General features: G+C 42.8%; 1 long non-coding RNA gene across 1 annotated transcript; it reads left to right on the forward strand.

The window, feature by feature from the left end:
* Positions 1-608: 608 nt before the first annotated feature.
* On the forward strand, positions 609-18,453 carry LOC129381697 (uncharacterized). The gene is made up of 4 exons (XR_008609809.2): positions 609-758; positions 2,447-2,552; positions 5,056-5,125; positions 15,263-18,453. It is a non-coding gene; the product is annotated as an uncharacterized lncRNA (long non-coding RNA).
* Positions 18,454-23,183: the final 4,730 nt, after the last annotated feature.

Genomic DNA, 23,183 nt, shown 5'->3' on the forward strand with positions numbered 1-23,183 from the left:
GCCGTAGCCGGGATTTGATCCCGCGACCTCGTGCGCAGCAGCCCAACACCATAGCCTCTGAGCAACTACGGCGGGTGCGGTATGAAGTCGTCGTGAAGTGTGGTATGACGGAAAATTTTAAAGCGAAAGCTTTACTGCCCGCGAACTTGCGATTTCGCCGTGGCGGTGCTCCGAGGAGGCACATGGCGCCACAACGCGCGCCTCGCCGCGGATATTTCTCTCTCGCTCCCTAGTCACTACACTGTAAACACAAATGAGCCCATATGAGCGTTTTAACAGTTGATATGCCATTTTCCCCCCCTAGCTTAAAATGAGTACTCCCACGAGAAGAAGTAAAATAAGCTAGAACCATTATTGTACCCCGACCCCATTTGATGGGGCATTGCGGTTGTAAAATGGGGGTTTTCAAGGAATAACGGTGGCGTAGGGGAAACTGAGACGAGCCAAACAGAGAAAAGAATAAGTCAGCCATGACCAACAAGGCAGTCAGCCGCAGCGACAACTTCAGTAGGATTATTTCTGCAGTCAGATTCGAAATATCCCGCGCAATGTGTGTCGGCGCTGTTTTTCTGTTCGGAGTAGCCACGCCTTGGTGCTGCAGAGGACGCCGAAGTCGGAACTACGCGCGGAGGAACACCAGCCTTCGGAGCGCGCGCGCGTGCGTTGAAAGCTGCGATCGAGCAGCCATTTGCCAGCGACGGCACATTCTTCTACCGTGGTTGATGTTTCTCACTGCTTTGAACCCCCAAGACTCCACGGTAAGTGACTTTGAACGATTATTACATGTTCTATGAGTGTGCATGTGTTCTAAGTGAGGAGACGCGCTGATATGACTTATTGAAGGTCTCTGTACAACATGGCGCGACAGTTGGCCGTCCAGAACCATTTTGCACGATCACTGTGTTTCTTCGAGCTTTGTCGTAATCGAATCGACTTGAGTGCTCAGAGTCAAGCGAGTGTACTTAAAAATTAGGATTTTATATAATGAGGGACTTTGCCGCGTCTTTAATTGGGCGGATGTGAGCATTCGACATGATCCCCGAAGCGCAAGCCACTACCATAATAGTTACGTGCAGTGCGAGGTGAGCTAAGCTTCGCCGCCTAACCGCGGCCTGAAAATGTGGCGGCTCGTTAAGGGTTTACTGCGGTGCGCGTGTGTGAGTGTTTGTACAGCGATCATTTGAGCGAGAACCGGCGGCGCTTTTTTGTGCGCGGTATCTGCTAGCTGGCGCGTACGTGGCGCCAATCCCCTAGCTCGTGCGATTGTGTGCAGTAGGTCGCCCACTTAGCGCGCATTGTGCAGATTTGCTAGTACGCTCCTTTCTATCGTCTGTGTCTCTTCGCACCCACGTCGTTGATTGTGCAGGCAGTGCGCGACTGCGGCACGTAGCATGTAGAGCCTGCGCCCGTCGACTTTGATCTACGGGCGTGAAATGTCGGCGGCGCGTTTGTGGTATTAAAAGCGTGTGGTGAGCTTCCAACGGCACTACGGGTGAACGCCGCATGAGCTGCCGGTCAGAGTATAAGAACCTCTTTATTGTTAGCGTACTGTTTGGCGGTAACAGGTGTCCTGCTTGGGTTCAGATTACTGGATACGCCGTCACTTGAACCTCGGCGGCCGGAGCAGGTGAGTACCAGTGGCGGCGGCACCTCGGCGGGCAGAAAACGGTGCCCGTGCCGTGACGAGATATATCAATTTACGCGATAGCATTGCCGGTGATAGGTCATACGGGCGCGTCGCTCCATGCCTGTGTTCTTTGCTGAGGCCGCCACTCTGCCTGCGGTGCACTTACTACGCTATATCTATATAGTCGATGCTTGTGCAATGTTGTTATTCAACAGCTGGCGCTGTGCTCTGGATACCTGACCTTGTTTAATGTTTATTTACTTTGCTGCTGTGCCACTGCGTATTGGGTACAGATGTTTAGTATAGAATTCTAGGTGCCAAATTCACACAAAGAAGTTGCGCTTTTCAACTCAGGATCATATCTCACATCACAGCGTCATCCTATATTGCACGAGTATTAATAACAAAATTTCTGTTGCTGGTGAAAAAAAAAGGCAGACCGATCAACCTGTAACCTGTATCTGTGAGAAAAATGTGCTTCAAGTCCGCCATTGTCTATAAAAAAAGGTACTACCTTGGTATTCAATGTCAGTAACACTCATAAGTTATGCATCCTTTTGTGTGAAATAATTTGTCTTAGAAGCCATTCATTGTAAGGGATCAGTAAACACCTCATAGCTTAAGTAGTGCATATGTGCATGAGTTGGGCAAAGAGCAAAGCCATTAAGATATAAAATATTGGCAAGCTTAGTTTAACAATAAGCTGACGAATATACAAAACCTAATGTAGCAGCAGATGTTCTCCAAGATAAGCTTGTGACCAGCTTTTTTGCGTTCTGTGTGATCATTGTAGTATCAAAATTTTCATTTTTATTTCAGGACTGCGGCTGCGGTCGTTTCATTGCCAAATGTGAGGATGAAGCAGCTTCATGGCCGGAGATCGGGCGCCTCCCATCAGTTTCCCTTTTCAGCAATAGAGGCCTTGGTATGCTTTTACCTAGAGTTTGCTTTTTTACCCTGTATGTTTTGAGCGCAATGGCTAGTTTAGCGGCATTACTTAGAGTGATTGGTGTGACACCTGTTCCATAGGAGGTATGCAGGTTATCCCACGTAACTTTAGCAAACTTTTAAAAATATGAATATGCCACCTAGCTGCACAGAACCTATGTAATGTTGTTTCCTGTCTCTTGGAAATACTTGGATTTGCTGCATTTTGCCTAATTACCTAATTAGTCTTAATTAATTAAATAACTTCTCAAATGTAATTAGATAAAAAGTCTCAATTATAAAATTGTACAGCAACGTGAAAATTTCCCAGTACAGCTATCTGTGGCTCAATATGTGCTACATAATGTGTTTTTAGAGCATGAAAGAAGCCTGAGAATCTCGCAAAGTGCCTTGAGTATGTTTCTGTGTGACAGCGCCTGTGTTGTGTTCTTCCTTCAGTCCTCGTCTTTTGCGCTGTACTAACAGTCGACCTCGAGTGGCCATTCCCGTGGCAGTCTTGCATGTATTGAGTGCTTGCCCTGTATAGGCATGTGTGTTTCCAGTAAGAAAAAAATACTGAAGGAGCCCAACGTGATGTATTTCAGGACAAGTGTATGGTGTAAATTACTATGTGACAATAAAATAAACTGAAACAAGACTTCACAGTAGAAGTATGCAGGTGTGTGCATCAGCATAATGACGAAAACCTCATGCAAGTTTAGAAAAATATTCATTAAGTTAGTTTCTGTCATTCTTCTCTGTCACATTATTATTGCAAAAATGTGCTCTCTAGTATTGCACGATTAAAAATACAGTTCAAATACATCATTTGCTGGAACCTTGACATTCATAGCAACATAGAGAGGAATGGTTAAAAATTTGCTTTGCTTCTCTGACCTTCATTTTAGGTCCTTCTCATGTTTGCTAAGCTTCTTAAACTATCATAGACCCCTTCCAGGGTTTACAGGCAGCTTGAGCACATTGTGCCAGATTGTGGAGAAGCTGCAGAGGTCGCAGTGTGTATAGTGGTGTCCGGTAAATGCAAGTTTATTGCAAGATGCATTATGCTCAGTACCAATTATATTAAGTTATAATTTTAGCAAAAATCTGTTTTCCAGATATATATCAATGTGTCTCCAAAGAACTGCACTTTTTAAAAGAGTTGCTCATTCTCTGCCTACTGTTCGGTGTTGTTAAATGCATGTATGTTGGACAGCATAGTGCTTGGCCTTCAGCTGAAGGTAGTAGTGTAGGTAGTAGGTAGTAGTGTAGCAGTAGTGTGGTAGCAGTAGTAGCTTTATGCATGTGCATAAAGCTGCAGTAAGTCAAATGTGAAAAGATAAGGGCTAATACGATACAGCCACCTAGCAAAATTTACACAAGCAAACTGTTTGATGCAATCCCTAGGGAAGTAAGCAAAAATATAAGAATATGCTTATATGATAAACAGTACCTATGTTTCAGGCGCATGGCCTTCTACCGCCATATTCCATAACAGTTCATTATTTAACACTTTAAAACTACTTGCCCTGTTTATGTCTAACTGCTCTAAATTCGAAAATTTTCATTGATTGCACTATGAAGGTTTTGGCCGTGGCTTAAGTTACTGCCAGAATTAAATTTATAGTTGTGGCCGTCCTATGTGTGATAACAAAAAGCCATATTGGAACCAGGTGACTGTTATGCAGTATGCTAAGTGTGCATATTAGAACAGCCACTTATATTTTCATTGTAACCATGTATAAAGTATGTATGTACACATCTCGAAGCCATAGACTGTGTAAATTGGAGGTGTTATTGTGTGGAGTAGGTTTTTTTGTAAGCATTGTCTAGAATTTGCACTACATTAAGGTGTAGTGAAGCCAAGCGAAAAATATTGACAAAATGGCTAAAGTACATTCTTAAGAGTATTAAGCGCACTTAGATGACTTTACAGCATGTAGTAAAACAAGAATGGGAACTGAAGTGCTTAATTTTTGTTCATTATTACCATATGGCACCAACATGCAATGTAGACAAAAGAGGAAGAGAAGTGAAGTGCACTAAAGGGCAACTCGCTCCTGATGGGAGCTGCATTCACATCTACATGATGCATGCAATCTTTGAGTTATAGCAGCAGCTAACCACCTGTTCACTTTGTTGCACATTTGTGTTGTTTATGTACTAAGTCTGGCCCTGGAAGTGTTAAGCAGTGCCACTTGTGGCATTGGTGCTGCATGCAAGACATCCTTCTAACCACAGGTGTTATGTATTATGTAAACCTAAGTTCTTTTAAATTTATGTAACCCACAAAAGTTCCATTTGAAAGGATGTGCCATATTTGCCACCATTGCCATGAGTAGCATTGGCTGACAGTCTCAGGGCGAGACGTTAACCTTGCTCAGCTATTATGCAAAACTATTTTACATACAAATGTGGTAATTAGAATACATGCCGAAAGCCTCACAGAATAAAATTTTTTATTCGCATCTTACAACGATTGTTATTTTGCTTTAACTCAGGAGGCCTTTCTACCTGCGTTGCATCCTGTGGCTGGACCACTCCAACGATCTTGGCGGAATCGTTACACAGGTGTGTTCTTTTGTGATTCTCAGTACTGATATTTTCTAGTTTACGTTCAATGTAAATGCACAGATCAAATGAAAAGCAGGTTAAAAGATGAGCTCACAGGCACTGTATCCAAATGTTTGTTAGGAAGGAAAATCTTTTTTACAAGTTGTCGTTATAGCAACACAAGAAAGTGTGCACATCACACCACCAGTACCTAGCAAGCAACAGCATTATACCGCAGAAGAAGCCAAAACATCAGGCGAGAACCTGTACTAAACTAGAAACTGTATTAAGACCTTTTCGAGGCTTAAACTATTTCTTGGGTTACTCTGTCTAATTGCTTGAACTGAACTGACGTGTCCTGCAAAACAGTTTGCATTCGCATTTGATACAATCTGCAGCAAAATATGAACAAAGGGCTGCAATACCCTAAGGGCCTACTATTGAAGTTGCAACCAGTCTTCCCAGTGTACTGCAGCCTCAGGAACATGAAATGTGGTACACTGTACCACATGCACACACAACAAATTTTAATCCATGGGCATCTGTACACTGTGCTTGTGCAGGACTGCGCAACTGGCTGTTTATTCGTGACTGAAACAGCTACGTACATCAAGACTGTATTGGGAAGCCACCATTTTTTTCAGTCAGTGTAACAGTCCATAAACATGGATTTCCATGAGCATTTTGTCTGCCACACTTTTCTTTGTCGTTTTTTGTGCACTCCAGCTTTTATGGCTGCAAGACACTTCAGGCTGGCTGAAGAGACAGTGGTAGCCTAGTAGGTGGCCTCACAAAGTTGTTATTTTGATTTTTAAGAGCCGACTTGCTTTGGACAATGCTGAATAACACATCAAAAGGCACGGGATTATTGACAAGGTTAGAATGACCTTGAAAGAAGTTTAAGGCTTCTTTTTAACTCTGATCTGTCTGCTGAGACCAAATCATGTCAGCTTTTAATGAAGCAATGTTCAGGTTGGAAAGCTGCAAGGCTGTGTGGGTACTCAAACACCATCATTGCTTCATATAGCTGAAGTTGCTGTGACATCAAGACAGAAGCAAATGACATGGCAAAGGAAAGGTTGGTCGACAAAGGACTCATTGGCAATTATGTAGGTTCAAGGGCTATTGCACTGAGTAAGAAAATGTGTTCCTGATACAGCGTGAACAGTGTTAATGCTGAAGAACAAACTGGCACCATCTCCCCAGTCCTACACAAGCACGTGCATAGAAAGGGATGCCTGTTGGCCTTGAGGGCCACCACTGGAGGGATCACCTGCTATCGCTATGACATAGAATGTGACATCAGATGACTATAGTTCGCACCTTTGCTGCAGCTCGCTGGCTGGGCAATTGAAGCCTTGATTGTAAGGATGAAAAGTTTCAATCACAAGGTGGCAATTTAGTTGCCAACTCTTACAGCATGGTTCACTACTCAGTGCTGCAGTGCTGGACGTATTTGACCAAGCCTGGTGCGAGTTCTCATGAGTACCCATGTTCAAGCTGCCGCTAGATACTTAGTTGATGAAGTCACTGAAAATGAAATTTGGTCATCGAAAGAGTCATGAAAACGATGCACACAAGGCTTGTAGCGGGCTTACTTGGTATGACCTCAGTCAAGACACCCTGTATAGAGATGCTGACAAAAGTGCAGCAGAAGTGTGGATTGAGGAGACAAAAATATAAGCTGTTCAAGTTCCACATATAACAAACTGATAATAAATCGCCGTTCAGCAAGAACTCCGGCAAAAGGGGCAAGCGGCACTTCCCACAACGAATGCTATAAAAACAGTACTGTTATTGCAGCAAAATTGCCTATAGCTCTTTTGATAGCTTGATAGCTGGTAGCTACTTGATGGTAGCACTTGATAGCTGGTATCACACAATGTTTTCTATTCCACGGAAATATTCCAGCACGTGGGGGCCACAATTCTCCTAGAGGCCAATACAGACACAGGTTGCCAGCAAGCATGGACTAAAGATTTTTTCGTTTGCATTGATGTAGTCTACCACATTTTGTTTTCTTGGGTGCACAGTCACACTGGGGTAACAATTTTCTGCCTGAATATTCATCGCAGAGAGCACTGCAGCCAGCTAAAGCGAGTTTTTTGTTCACACCTTGCCACAGATGCGACAAGATGTAGACTTGACCCATTTTTCTAGGCACATTTGTTGGGTTCAAGAAAGAACACAGAGTAGCTTAAAAACTTTATTTCTTCTAGATTTAAGGCGTGGGGCCAGGTATTAACCATTGTTTTAAGAATTTTACCAAACCGGGAAAGATTCTTTCTTGAAAGTCTTCTCATATCAGCTTGATACAGTCCCTGGCTTAGTATGGGTGCATGTGCTGTGGCTTTGTTTTAGTCTGTTTAAAAGGTCGTTTTTCTTTTGAGTGTTCCAGTCGCAAAGAAATCACAAATATATTTCGATTTCAGGAACCCTTGTGACATTACACAATTCCTTTACATTTCATTTCATTTCATTTCATGTACCCTCAGGGCCATTGGCATTGGAGAGGGGAGTGGTTACAGGCATACAAAACAAGAAAAAATAGGAAATGTGATACAAGGAATATGAATACATGTTGCAACCAAGCTTATTCTTTAAACACATGCCTTTCTTTCAGCATGAAAAAAACATTTTAGATGAAACAAGGCAAAAATGGCTGCTTATGCATTTGTACGATATTCCAACTGAGAGGGGTGAAAAGTAATAAAATGTTCTGCTTTCATAATTTTTCTACCATGTGTACAACATTTCTTAATAGGCATGAAGCAAATTCACTTTTATCACTAGCCTATTACAGAAACAAAAAATGACAAACTGAGCTTTTAAGGGGGCCCTCAGAAGGGCCCAGTCCGTGCGTCTTCTTTTCTAGCGCCATGGCTGTGAGCGCAGCTGAGCACATCTGCAGCCTGCACACTCTGTTCTAGAGGTGATCTGCTGCGTGTGGAAAGACTAGACGTGCTGATATGGCATGGTATTATGTGCACAGTCTTCCCACGTGTTTAGTACACGGGGTTGCATAATCTGTAGTTTCAGAGATGCATTGAAGTTTGAGACAGACAAAGCATTCGCCTCCACTGCCAGCACTTTTCATGATAGTGTCGTTCCACTGTGTGTCGCGGTATCAAAGAGGACAGGGTGGATGCGAAAGCAAGGCTGGGTTTGCTTCATGCTACCTATGTGAAGGTATCGTTAACACACCGTGAAACCGTATCTTTGGTCGCTGACTCTCAAATTCAAAATTTCTTTCTCATTCAGATTTGTGTTTTCTGACTGCGGCCCTTTCCATGGGAAAACAGTTCATTTGCAAATGTACTTATTTGACTAAACGGTCGAATCTGAGTACAACAAACCAAATTGCTGATTTTAGTGCATTCGTTATGTTGGGGTTCCTTTGTATATGACTCCAGAAAAAGCCGACCATTGTCTGCTCACACTCCGCCGTGCCCGCCCATATAGGAATAAACTTAATTTTGGTTGGCCACGATGCTTATCGGTGTAGTAGCTGTCGTGTGTCCACCCATACACATTTTGTTGGCTTCCCGAAAACCTCAAAGAACAGCTGTATTTTGCTTATGTGCATTCACTAATCAAATAAGTACATGTTTGCTAGAATCCCCATAATATTGAGTCAGCTGGTCTGCTTGAAAATGTTCAAAATATGGCAATTAGATTTGTAATAGGAAGTCATACTAAAAGGCTTTGTATTACTAAGAGTAAGGGTAAGCTGCAATGGCAGGATTTAAAAGACTGGGAAATCTCTTCAGTTAAAATTATTTCAAGCATATACTGTTCCAAACATGTAGAGATAGAGACATTCATATCAGGCTATCACCATACCTCACAAGAAAGAGATTACACTAAAAAGGATTATTAATTTCCTTTTACTTATAGGTGATGCCTCACATTGTTTTTTCCTTGGACCAAAGGGACTGCAAGGTTTTTCAGCCTGCAATTGTTTGCACAGTTTTCAAAGATAATTCCCTCCCTGCTTTGTGTGCTTGATTTGAATGTAAGTTACATTACACAGAATGTATACCCCCCCTGCAATGCCAGTACAGGCGAAGCAGGCACTAAATGAATAACCACGAAAGGATTTTCGAGCGAGCAAAAATGGCATGTGCAATAGATATGCGTAGATGTCCCGTTGGTGTTGCTGTCAAACAAGAAATTGGGATATCGAGGAACTGAGCAAAGTAACTACACGTGTGCTTGCCAAACTATAGCTGTCATTTACACCTTGATTGTGACTTAGCTACCAAAAGAAGTTTTTTTGTCTTGTTCTTTTTCTGTTAAAATGTACTTTTTTCTTTGTCTACTTTCATTTGGGTTTTTGTAGCTATATTGTGTACATGTGACCAAGAATGCTGTGTGGAAGTTAGTGGTTGTTGGTATTCCTCACTGCCTGTCGTTTGTTCAATGTGTGTACTAAAGTCAATAGAGCACCAACCAGTATAAACCAGTGTGTTGAATTTGTTTTCTTCATCATCATCATCAGCCTGATTACGCCCACTGCAGGGCAAAGGCCTCTCCCATACTTCTCCAACTACCCCGGTCATGTATTAATTGTGGCCATGTTGACCCTCCAAACTTCCTAATCTCATCTGCCCACCTAACTTTCTGTCGCCCCCTGCTACGCTTTCCTTCCCTCGGAATCCAGTCCGTAACCCTTAATGACCATCGGTTATCTTCCCTCCTCATCACATGTCCTGCCCATGCCCATTTCTTTTTCTTGATTTCAACTAAGATGTCATTAACGCGCGTTTGTTCCCTCACCCAATCTGCTCTTTTCTTATCCCTTAACGTTACACCTATCATTTTTCTTTCCATAGCTCGTTGCGTCGTCCTCAATTTAAGTAGAACCCTTTTCGTAAGCCTCCAGGTTTCTGCCCCGTACGTGAGCACTGGTAAGACACAGCTGTTATACACTTTTCTCTTGAGGGATAATGGCAACCTGCTGTTCATGATCTGAGAATGCCTGCCAAACGCCCCCCAGCCCATTTTTATTCTTGTGATAATTTCAGTCTGATGATCCGGATCTGCAGTCACTACCTGTCCTAAGTAGATGTATACCCTTACCACTTCCAGTTCCTCACTACCTATTGTAAACTGCTGTTCCCTTCCGAGACTGTTAAACATTACCTTAGTTGCCTGCAGATTAATTTTTAGACCCACCCTTCGGCTTTGCATCTCCAGGTCAGCGAGCATGCATTGCAGTTGGTCCCCTGAGTTACTAAGCAAGGCAATATCATCAGCGAATCGCAAGTTACTAAGGTATTCTCCATTAACTCTTATCCCCAATTCTTCCCAATCCAGGTCTCTGAATACCTCCTGTAAACACGCTGTGAATAGCATCGGAGAGATCGTATTCCCCTGCCTGACGCCTTTCATTATTGGGATTTTGTTGTTTTCTTTATGGAAGACTACGGTGGCTGTGGAGCCGCTATAGATATCTTTCAGTATTTTTACATACGGTTCGTCTACACCCTGATTACGCAATGCCTCCATGAGTGCTTAGGTTTCGACTGAATCAAACGCTTTCTCGTAATCAATGAAAGCTATATATAAATGTTGGTTATATTCCGCACATTTCTCTATCACCTGATTGATAGTGTGAATATGATCTATTGTTGAGTAGCCTTTACGGAATCCTGCCTGGTCCTTTGGTTGACGGAAGTCTAAGGTGTTCCGGATTCTATTTGCAATTACCTTAGTAAATACTTTGTAGGCAACGGACAGTAAGCTGATCGGTCTATAATTTTTCAAGTCTTTGGCGTCGCCTTTCTTATGGATTAGGATTATGTTAGCGTTCTTCCAAGATTCCGGTACGCTCGAGGTCTTGAGGCATTGCGTATAGAGGCTGGCCAGTTTTTCTAGAACAATCTGCCCACCATCCTTCAGCAAATCTGCTGTTACCTGATCCTCCCCAGCTGCCTTCCCCCTTTGTATAGCTCCCAAGGCGTTCTTTACTTCTTCCGGCGTTACTTCTGGGATATCGAATTCCTCTAGATTATTCTCTCTTCCATTATCATCGTGGGTGCCACTCGTACTGTATAAATCTCTATAGAACTCCTCAGCCACTTGAACTATCTCATCCATATTAGTAATGATATTGCCGGCTTTGTCTCTTAAGGCATACATCTGATTCTTGCCAATTCCTAGTTTCTTCTTCACTGCTTTTAGGCTTCCTCCGTTCCTGAGAGCTTGTTCAATTCTATCCATGTTATACTTCCTTATGTCAGCTGTCTTACGCTTGTTGATTAACTTCGAAAGTTCTGCCAGTTCTGTTCTAGCTGTAGGGTTAGAGGCTTTCATACATTGGCGTTTCTTGATCAGATCTTTCGTCTCCTGCGATAGCTTACTGGTATCCTGTCTAACGGAGTTACCACCGACTTCTATTGCACACTCCTTAATGATGCCCACAAGATTGTCGTTCATTGCTTCAACACTAAGATCCTCTTCGTGACTTAAAGCCGAATACCTGTTCTGTAGCTTGATCTGGAATTCTTCTGTTTTCCCTCTTAGCGCTAACTCATTGATCGGCTTCTTATGTACAAGTTTCCTCCGTTCCCTCCTCAGGTCTAGGCTAATTCGAGTTCTTACCATCCTGTGGTCACTGCAGCGCACCTTGCCGAGCACGTGCACGTCTTGTATGATGCCAGGGTTAGCGCAGATTATAAAGTCTATTTCATTTCTAGTCTCGCCATTCGGTCTCCTCCACGTCCACTTTCGGCTGTCCCGCTTGCAGAAGAAGGTATTCATTATCCGCCTTTTATTCTGTTCTGCAAACTCTACTAATGACTCCCCCCTGCTATTCCTAGTGCCTATGCCATATTCCCCCACTGCCTTGTCTCCAGCATGCTTCTTGCCTACCTTGGCATTGAAATCGCCCATCAGTATAGTGTATTTTGCTTTCACTCTACCCATCGCCGATTCCACGTCTTCGTAGAAGCTTTCGACTTCCTGGTCATCATGACTGGATGTAGGGGCGTAGACCTGTACAACCTTCATTTTGTACCTCTTATTAAGTTTCACAACAAGACATGCCACCCTCTCGTTAATGCTATAGAATTCCTGTATGTTACCAGCTATATTCTTATTAATCAGGAATCCGACTCCTAGTTCTCGTCTCTCCGCTAAGCCCCGGTAGCACAGGACGTGCCCGCTCAAATGATCTGACTGGTTATGTGCCCAAATAAACAATTAGATTATGAAAACAAAGTTCATCAGAACATGTCATGCATTTTACTTATAATTACCCTATTTCAACTGCAGAACCCACATATTAAGGCATGTAGATTTAAGTAGAACAAGTCTTTTTGCAATCCTTAGTTTAGAATAGGTGAGAGCAGTGCTAAGGACACAAAGTGAGTCCACATAGATAAATGGCATGGTGCACTGTGCACTGACTAATAATTGATGTGTTTTTGCAACAGACAAGCAAATAAATATCCAGTAATGCCTTGTCAAAGGCACGAAAGCACATAAAGAGGCAGGGGGTGGTCAGAAACAAATGTGCCGTGGTTTCAGGTTTGTTAACAAGCATACCACTTTTCTGTAACTTCTGAGAACAGGTGCTGCGCTGACACATTATTCTTTTTTTTTCTTGTTGTTATTTTGTGGGATTTGATTAGTTTCTGGGTTAATGGTTGCTGCTTTCGCTAACATGTTGCACTTATGAAATTTGGGCTGTCATCTGCACTGTTTACAGTGTATGTACTCTTATGGTCACATTATAGTGGTGCTTAATCGTGAAGGCTCTCATTCAAATATAAGCTTGTCTGGTCTACATATGCTTTCCTTCATGCCAAAGGAATAAGATATACTATGTTTGTGTCAGAAGGAAAGAAACTGAGACTGGTGTCTATTATTGCACATAAATCTATGCTTAGTTGCGTTAACATTTTTGCATAATTTCAACAACTTATTTAGTGCATTTCTGTAATATTCACACTCTTTCTTATCCACTTAGGTGTAAGGAATAAAGGCAAAAAAGTAAAGCATTGCAGTGGATTTAACTTAATGCTCTTGATTCTTGTTACCTTCTTGATAGCTTTTCTATTTGGAAGAGCATATTTACAAAAGCATGTTTTGACCAAATAGGCTGCTGTTTGGGAGGCTTTGCAAGCACCACTATAACGTGACAAAAGCAGTGTGTGGCCATTTGGTTATATAAATTCTGGTGTAATGACACCACAAAAAGTAAACAAAGATATGTACGCACATGACACAAGCACCGGATCTCACTTCAAGCTTTAATATAAGGAAACAGGCAATATTTAATAACAGGTGAAGACATGATGTGATGATATCTGTTAAAAGAAATTCTTTATGCAGTGCAACTAATGGATCACTGATACATTCGTCATTCTTTTTAAATGTTGCAAGCCACAATTACCTTGCATGTTGTCAGGTTGTAATATCTGGCTACAACGCAAGTTCTGTGGAACACAGGACCGCAGTCACATTCTTTGCAGTATTCAACATTGTGTGATGGAGGATTGTTTCAGACGGATGACTCATACTCCAATTTCCCTGATTTCGCATTAATAGAGCATCCCATCTGTCCAATGTAGGCACGGCCTTATGATGGCAGCAGACTACACAACGCTTGCGGCCTAGCTCACTAGATGCCTATTGTGCTTCAACCACAACCAACCTTTTCCTTTTTTTGGCTTCTGCCTTTTATTACAGCACAAAACTCTCCTAACAAGGGCCTGAGAAAACAATGATTTGCGCAACTAAATTAGGCATGAATATGGAATATAATGAATGAGATGAAGTAAAAAAGTGGTTGCAGTTGTTTCGTATGCATTTGTAATTTTCATGGGTAATTGTGTAGCTGGTCTCTACGGGCAAAAATTTTTTTCTGTATGAAACATGTGATGAGAGATTTGCTCTGATGAGAAAAAAAGACAAGCCAGGAAAACAAATTAATTTGTTGGGTGCAGCACAATTTGCAGGCGGTGCACTGTGCAACGGAGGTTATGTACAGTCAGCCATTCCCATCCAGTCATGCTTGCATTGCATACACACATTGTATTAATTTGGGATTGCGGCTAATGAAGTTTGTGTGGAATAACTCTCATTCGCACATAGTGATGCACTGCAAAATAGATTGGTTCGTTCCTGGGTTCATCAAAACTCGTAGCCAGAAATTATGAGCAGATGTACATAAGATAATTAAGCTTTGGCAGATTAGCACGAAAAGGACAAATGCATCAGTCATTCTCAGTTACATTGCACAAAGAATTTGTTTTTGAATTAATGACATCACTTCCTGTCACTATGTGTTGTATATGATGTCTGTTTTCTTGTTAAAGCGAGACTTGAGGTTAGGCACTTGTGTCCTGCATGTCTTTGTCTTCGTTTGCTTCTGTGGTGCCATTACACCAGAATAAGTCCATGACAGGAGCTGCCAGTCTATGCATTGGGCTCAGTACGCCTGGCGGCCTGAATGTGACGAGTGCGAAGTACCAGTAAGAACTTCAGAAGGGTAGAATTTTGTGTCGGTGGTGCATATTACAGTATGGTGAAGCGCTATAGATGGAACAGTGTGAGGCGAGACAGATGGGAAAGTGGTACAGACTACTGTGAATGTTTACTGGAAAGTTTCGCTGCAGCGGGACAATGCATGCGTTATCCTGGTGCAGCAAAATTTGCCAATGTTCATAGTTGTCAGTAGCACTTGCCCATCTACATTACACTTCACCGTACACTAGTAGCAGTAACAACAGCAACCAACTGACCCGAGCAATAATGAAAGCCCACAGAATTGCCAAATTGTAGGAGAAATGTTTCAGTGTAACACATGTTTTGTTAACTGACAAGCAAATGTCATACATGTCTGCGAACCGATGATCAGATGCATTTTTCATGCACATACATTATTTTGTACAACTGCTTCCTGCTTTGGTTTTTTATGGCTTTTAGGAAGCATTCCAAAGTACTTAACTGTTTGTCTGTTCTAAAATTGAATCTGTTCTCAGCCAGCACTATGTGGCATTACTGTATAAGCCCTTACTTCGTCAGTGTCCTTCGCACTGTTCCCAACTAAATATTAATAACCAAATAACCATGTTTTTAAATTTTCAGATTATGAAGAAAATACTCTTAATATGTATTTCATTAGAAAAATTTTCTCAATTTTAGGAAGAAGTCTGGCTGGCCCCAAGCCTGGTGCAAAATGAAGAAATGGCACTCCACATCAATTTATGTTTACTTGTCGTCATAACCAGTCTGTTAGCTTAATTTTTGGTTCTTCCTATTGAATTCTCAAGAAAGGTACCAACTCTGTCATTCATTGAAAACAAACTTTTGCACTTGGGGATGCAGCCATGCACAAAGCCTTTGAGCTCATTAATATCTTTATTTTTTAAAGAAAGTGCAGCTCCTGCGTGGAGCAATAGGTTGAATAAGACGAGGGTAAATGAAAAGATGGCGAAATTAGTCATCAACAGTTGTCCAACAAAGGAAGTCTCAAGCTGGAGGCAACATCTTTGCAAGAGAACCAAATGGCTCCAGCCTGAGACATTCGTTGTTCAACCTGGCAAGTCTCCTTCTCGAAATATTTCCTCTAGCCTGAGACCTATATCCATTCCACCACCCTTGACCAACAATACACCTATACATTTGGTAACCCATGGAAAAGTAGCAAATTCACATTCAAGGAAAGGGAATGTAGTGTGCACCCTGGAAGGTAGCATGAACAGTATTTTATTTACTTAATGAAATGCATATTTGCTATCCAATTACTTTATTTTGATCCCCGTTTTATAATTGGACAGCATAGTTCCTCAGAGAGAATAATAATTCGAAGCTCACACAATTTTGCTCCTTTATGTCCGTTAAATCTGTCCTGGTTGCCACACTATCAGCCCTGTCTGCAATTGCATAGCAGTGTTTTGAGCATGCATCCAAATTCAAAAGAATAGTTAGACTTCTACCTCAGAATGTTTGCTACTGTGTTGCAGCTCGAATTCTATGTCTAGGTGGTCACTGTGATGCCATGTGCTTTTTAAATAAGACCAGTATACTATTTGAAGGGCAATTAAATGCAATCTCAAATGACCTCAGCTCGGGGAATGACACAATTGGAGGTCAATGTGATAAGGAGGATTTGATTTCTGAAAACAAGGCACTTAAACGGGAGAAAGCATGACTAATTTCGTCTAAAGATGCTGCTATTGGATATGATCAGGGAAGGTACTTGTTCGTGGCTGCATTTGCAACATGTTACATTGCTGGCTTTATATATTGCACTGGGTACAGTGAAATGTTGCTGCTTGCACAATATTCAACTAAACATGGTAGCCATGCTAATGTGTCCATGCAGAACACAACTCATCCACTATTATGGGCTACAGTGGAGTCCCGATAAACGAAAATAGCTTCGAAACTGCCGCTTAAATAGGACACCATCCTGATAATTGGTTGGCTCTCTGCAATGTCTCTCAGTAAATATAATGCCTGGTAAATGGAACCAATTTCCCTGGCATCTTGAGGCTCCATTTAAAGAGCACCCACTGTAAAAATATAGGGGGGATCGTGTTTGGAACTTTCGTAAATGTAGTCTTAAACAAAACCGCATTTCAGTGGGAGCGAAATGCAAAAGCACCCGTGTACTTAGGTGCATGTTAAAGAACCCTAGGTTGTCCTAATTAATTCGGGGTTACTCGCTATGGCATGTGTCATAATCAGAAGGTGGGTTCTGGTTCGTAAAATACAATAATTTTTAATAGCTTGCTCAGAAATCCAGCGCTAAATTATGTAGCTCGTTTGTGATGAGTCCCAATTTCTTAATTTAGTACTTTGACATTTATCATATTTGTGTGCTAGTCCATGCAAAATACCACTGATCGGCCTCATTATACCAGCCACTGTTAATTAGGAATGGCTTAGTCAAGCAACTTAAACTTACAGCACAAACACCTAAGACGAACCACAAAAGGAAGATACGACACACACTGGTGCTAACAACTTCTTTATTTCTTCGTCGTCGATGCAATATAAACCCTAGGCCACACTACCGCGCAGGCACTCAGATTACATTATAGAGATCTGCCAAATTATCACATACGCAAGCGTAGGAAGTCAAATTCAGATGGATGCAGGGACAAAGATATCTTACTAATGCAATTATCGCCCTGCCTTTCTTGTGGTAGGCCTCTAAGGCAAGCCACACATGCTCATTCTTGCTTTTGCCAAGAATCGACGTCCCATCAAGTTGTGCCTCACAATTGTTGCAAGAGTTTATATGCGCACCAAGGTGCGCTCCTCTATCTACATTTTTGTTTACTTGTTGCGCATGTTCCCTGAGTCGCTCATTGACGCAATGCCCTATCTAGCCAAGCTATGTCTTACCACATGAGAGTGAATGGTATAAACCACGCCGACCGCGCACAACACGTATGAAGCATCATGCCGAATTTGGCATCCTCCTCTGCCCTCTCCGCAGGTGCGGGAGCATAGCTTTAAAAACTTGTTCGGTGCAGAAAACGTCAAAGGAACACTATGCCTGCAAGCAATTTTCTTGAGTTGATAGATGACCTTATGTGTTTAAGGGACCGCGCAGGGAACATGCACAAAAAGTAAACAAAAATGTAGATAGAAGAGTGCACATTGTTGCGCATATAAACTCTTGCAAAAATTGTGAGGCACGACTTGATGGGACGTCGATTCTTGGCAAAAGCATGAATGAGCTTGCGCGGCTTGCCTTAGAGGCCTACCACATAAAAAGGCAAAATGATAATTGCATCAGTGACATAGCTTTGTCCCTGCACCCATCTGAATTTGAGTTCCTACGTTTGCATATGTGATAATTTGGGAGATCTCTGTAATGTAATGTGTGCGCCTGTGCAGTTGTGTGGCCTAGGGCATATATATGCATCGACGACGAAGAAATAAAGAAGTTGTCAGTTAGCGCCAGCGTGTGTCGTATCTGCCTTTTGCGGTTCGTCTTAGGTGTTTGCGCTGTAAGTTTTAAGTTCAGAATTATGTACCAACTAGGCCAAATGAAGTTTTACTCTTAGTCAAGCGGGCTCAATATATAGTCTGTGCAAAAGTGTGGAGTGTCAGTACAAAGTAACAGTTCAAACACATGGCTCTGTAGTTACAGTTCAGTATGAAAGGAGATAAGATTTATTAGCATTTCTTTCATTTACTAATTTCATTGTGTTAGGACATGTAGAATACTAGCAACTGGCATGCTTACAATGCACAGTGCTCTTTTTTAAAATCCAGACAATTGTTTTACTGGGGCAGAAATGTGCTTTCTTTTGGGCCCGGAAGGGAACATATTATATTTCTTACATTTGGTGTAAAATAAATTTTCTTCACTGTCAGTGTGTCTCGTGCATTTTTCCTTTCAGCAAGTAGCAACTGCTCTCGAAGGCGTTTGCTGGCCTCGGAGGCACTGCCGATAAGCTAGGACGACTGTATAAAATCTTTGCAAAGAGGGGCTCTGTGATCAGCGAAAGGGAAAAAAAAATGAAGACATGCGGTGACGGGTTCATTCGCCATTGGACCACGTGTGCGCGTGACTTGGTCGATTCAGCGGTGGCCCTGTGCCGTCGATTGGACCACGTGTCGCGAGCCCGCGGCGAAATGCTTCGTGGCGGTACGCCGCGCCTATGCAGCAGCAGACGGAACACCGCAGGCCAAGGTGTCGGACGCCGGCGTTCGCTCCGAGCAGGTGCGACGCCTGCTCGGGTGGCAGCTCACGGACGGCCGAGTTCCCTTGAGCCTTGATCGCCGGCGTTCGACATTTCGGCCTGCGGTGTTCCGTCTGGTACTGCGTAAGCGCGTGACCCGCGCCACCATGCATTTCGCTACGAGTTTGCCGCACCTAAACTAAAATGCCTTTAATTCCTTCACAATACTCCCATTGTACCTCCCAGTCAAATAGGGGGGGGGGGGGGGGTTGAAGTGGGCGTATTAGGTACCCCCGTTGTGTGCCCAATTAATGCCCACGTCAATGGGAGTTTTATCGTACGCCCTTTCAATGGGAGCAAAAAGATGTACAAAAGGGAATGCGCTAGAGGACAAGCAAAAAACGCCCATCTGGGTGTTTTCTTGTTTACAGTGTAGTAGCACCGAACCACAGTTGTTCCGCCGCTGCACAGCGCCGCGCCTTTCCGCGACCGCCGTTTGGTATGATGGCACACGCGTTCCTCGTCGTTGCGCTCGCCTTTGCTCGCTTCGCCAGCTGCGTCGCATGCCTGATAACATGTCGGAGGATAGAAAAAGAGAGCTCGCGTGTGTTGCAACCACAGTTGAGGCGGCAGTATGGACGGCGACAATTCTGATAAGCAGGAGGAGGCCTGGAATCGACATGGGAACGAGACAAAGAGCAAACGAATCGCCCAGGAAACAGACGAACAGCGCGCCGCATGACTAGATAAACGCCGCAGCAAAGCTAGCCAACCAGACTAACCTGCGCTTGCAATCAAGATTAAACAAGGCTAACCATGCTAGGCCTTAGCTTTCGCTACGTATATCCTGGCATAGCCGAGCTAAGCCACTGCCAATTTTTATGAAATAGTGAAACATGGCGACTGCGGTGTTTAGCTAGTAGAATAAGTGCTGGCTAGTTTCATTAAGGTTATACTCGTTGTATGACTATACTTAGAAAGAATGAAACGAGCAGAGATATATTGTACTAGTTCAAGTTAAGTAGTAAGATTAACGCGACTAGGATCCCATATTGCAGATGCATATTCAAGTTTTGAGCATATTAGGGTCTTGTAGAGGTATAGCTTTAAAATAGACAGTGCTTTGGAAAAGTTGCACTGTAAGTACCCGAGCAGGTTCCATATTGGTCCAATTTAAATTATTTGTAACGTGTACACCAATATATTTAAAAGACATGACAAAATCTAAGGGAACATTCTTAAGGTGGTAAGTGATAGGATTAGAACTAGATCTGGATATTACATTTTTAATTTCTTAACTACAAACGGCTCATGTACAGTTTGCATGAAATCAGTAACTAGGCTAGCCCAGCACAGTAAAAGATGGCTAAAATAGGCAACTTCACACAAATGGCTTACTCCACACTTCTCAAACATGACAAACCAATCAAATCTATTTTTCTTTCTCTTCAAATAGGAGATGACATGCCTGAGGACAGTGTGTTCACAAAAAGTTTTTGAAATGTACTCAAAGTTTGGTTTAACATTCAGCCAATTAACGGAGGAAGGAAGCCTCAGCATGGGAACTTATCTTCGTCACGGCCCTCACAAATATGTTTGATTGTTGAAACGTTGGCTACATGCTGAGGCTTCCCTTGCTCACCTCTGTTACTCAACTGAAGTGTTCATCTCCTTGTAACCTTTCTGCATTGTTTGAGCACGCAAACCGAGATGTTTTTCAACATGAAACCGTAACTTGCATTTTACAAGCATCCGCGCGCATTAGTTGGCCATACTTATATGTTTATTTAGTCTCCTTATTTATACACAATATTTGCAGAGGTCCTTGTAAGCACTCTCGTCTCCGTAACGTTCCTCGCCTTCCTACGAGTACTCCGATTGTGTCAAAACCTTTACTGCTGCACCTGAACACTAAATGTGCAGCAAACATTTCAAGAACACACAATATGTGATCTAAAATAGAGCATAACGTTTTTTTCCCTCTACACTTGGTGCCTATCGCCAATGTGTTATGAAAACAATGCGACATTGCAGCTTGAGCTTACCTTACTTACAGTACATCCATGCCAAGCATTTCTTGTGTTTCTTTTTTTAATCTAGTTGAAATCGTCGAAGGCAGCCAACATATGTATAGTATGAAACACGCCAAACAGCACTGTACGCAACACAAGTATGAGTGTGCCCGAGCACGATATCGTTGTCCTTGCTTCAGCGGCACGCCAAGCACAATGAGAAAACTTCGCTCGATTTCAGTTTTTAACTCCGTTAAATAGATTCATCTTAAAATTTTTGTGCGCAAACAAACAGGGACGAAGAATAGAAGAAACACAAGGACGAGCGCTTTCTAACAATTGAAGTTATGCTTCCGTTAAATAGATTACTATCTGTGTTTCTGTATGTTGCAAACTGAGTAATTGACAGCATTAGCTTCACCTGACCTGCCCGAAAATTGTGGGCATGTACTGCTTCATTCACGATTGACAACAACAAACAATGTAAGCTTACTTGTCTGACATGTTTTCTTTTGACAGTTGAGGCCTCTTGGTCACCTAGCGAATACTAAAGGTATCGGTAGTCATTTTAGAGTATCGTACACACGAACACCGATCCGAAACCAGCGAGCGAGCAACGCAACGAACCCCAGCAGCCACAACCGTAGCGGCCATATTGCTCACTACGTAATGATGATGATATTAGTTTTGATTTTGCCAGCGCCATCTGTCGGTCGCATACTTTAGTTCACAACGCCACCGCTACTCTTATTTCCGTTGCGCTGTGGAAGGTACGGTTTATCTTCTCTAAGTTTATATAGGTGTTCTGTGGAGGAACCATGAGACAGAAAGCAGAGGAGTGTATGCCGAAAGCATAGGAAGAAAAGAGACGTGCGGCGACGGTAGCTACGAGATGGTGCAGAATAGCACGCAATGTCTGGGAGGTTTGTTGGCGGCGGCTTCTGTGAATCACGCGCATGAGAAATATCCAGATTAGCAAGGCAGTGGCACCATACTTTACTCCGTTTCCAACATGCCGCACGAGACCGATTGTCTATGCTAGCCAATACACTGCGAAATGACAACACGTGCACAACTGCACTCAAATTTCGTATTAGGGAGTATCGTAACCGCCTGTGATTTTTTCCGGTTAATTGCATGTGCTCTGGAGTAATAAACATTGCAGAAGCATGGCTGGTCGCTTATACTCTTATGCGTCTCAATATCGGTATTGTATCAAACCAGATTCCGTGCTTTGTACACGTCTGTTTGCAGAACTATCTCTGCACATTTTACACTTTATGAAGAATGGAGGCTAGGGAACAGCTTAGAAGAACTACTTATATCACTGCTCCACGTATTGCAATTATTCATATTATGCTAGGTGGCATGTGCTGTAATGTAAACTATGCAAATGCACCTTATGCAATTTCCTGCACATGTGACAACACAGCAAAGCACTTTCTCTGCCACTGCCCAACCTTTCACGCTAACAATGTGTTCTGTGAGCTGTAGACAATCTCAGTAGTTCCTTGCAGGACTGGGGAAGTTGCTGGGCTCCTTAGCCAATAGGAAGGCTGAATGCCCCTCGAGATGTGTTCATCCACGCCGCGTCGTCAGCTCAGTGTCTGCTTGCCATCTTGTCGGTACATGCTGAATAGTTGGTGGATGTACGGAAAAAAGGTTTTGACGCCATAACCATAAGCTTTGTTGAGGTGCATGCGACAGTGGATCTTCGCTTTACCTGTACTCTCTCTTTCCATTTACCTTGCGGCCTCCTTAGTAAGCATTAAGGACGAACACCATCAAAAATATTCACTTGCGGCACAGCGTCTCCTCGGCGCCTACTTGGCGTTTGCTCGCTACCGTCATCACCTACCATGCTACAGCGGGGTAGTAAATTATTTATGCAGTTAGCAACTAGGTCTTTATAGCGTTCCGCATTGTCAACACATCACCAGCTTTGGCGTCATCTCATAAATAGAAATCAAACCACTTGCACTGCTCAACACTGCCTATGTAGTGCTAGCATTGTCAAAACAAACAGCTGATCTCAATAAATATCGTCAAAACATGCCTAATGCTTTGTCCTCAGCTTTAAATGAGGTTAAGCGAGGATTTTTTGTTATCACTATTTATTTGTTGCTGTCAGGGTGGAGAACCAGCAACAAGCGCGAATTGGGATCGAATCGGATCATCTGGGCTGCATGGGGCTGCATGATTTCGTACGCTTGTTGGTACGAAATCACGGTTAAAGCCACTGCTAATGTTATCGGTGCTAACCACCACAGTAATTTGTGGGTATACGACGTGCCTGCACAAAGGACCAAACATCTTAAAAAATTATGGGGTTTTACGTGCCAAAAGCACTTTCTGATTATGAGGCACGCCGTAGTGGAGGACTCCGGAAATTTCGACCACCTGGGGTTC

The sequence above is a fragment of the Dermacentor andersoni genome, chromosome 11, assembly GCF_023375885.2.
Source record: "Dermacentor andersoni chromosome 11, qqDerAnde1_hic_scaffold, whole genome shotgun sequence".
Classification (NCBI taxonomy): Eukaryota; Metazoa; Arthropoda; class Arachnida; order Ixodida; family Ixodidae; genus Dermacentor; species Dermacentor andersoni.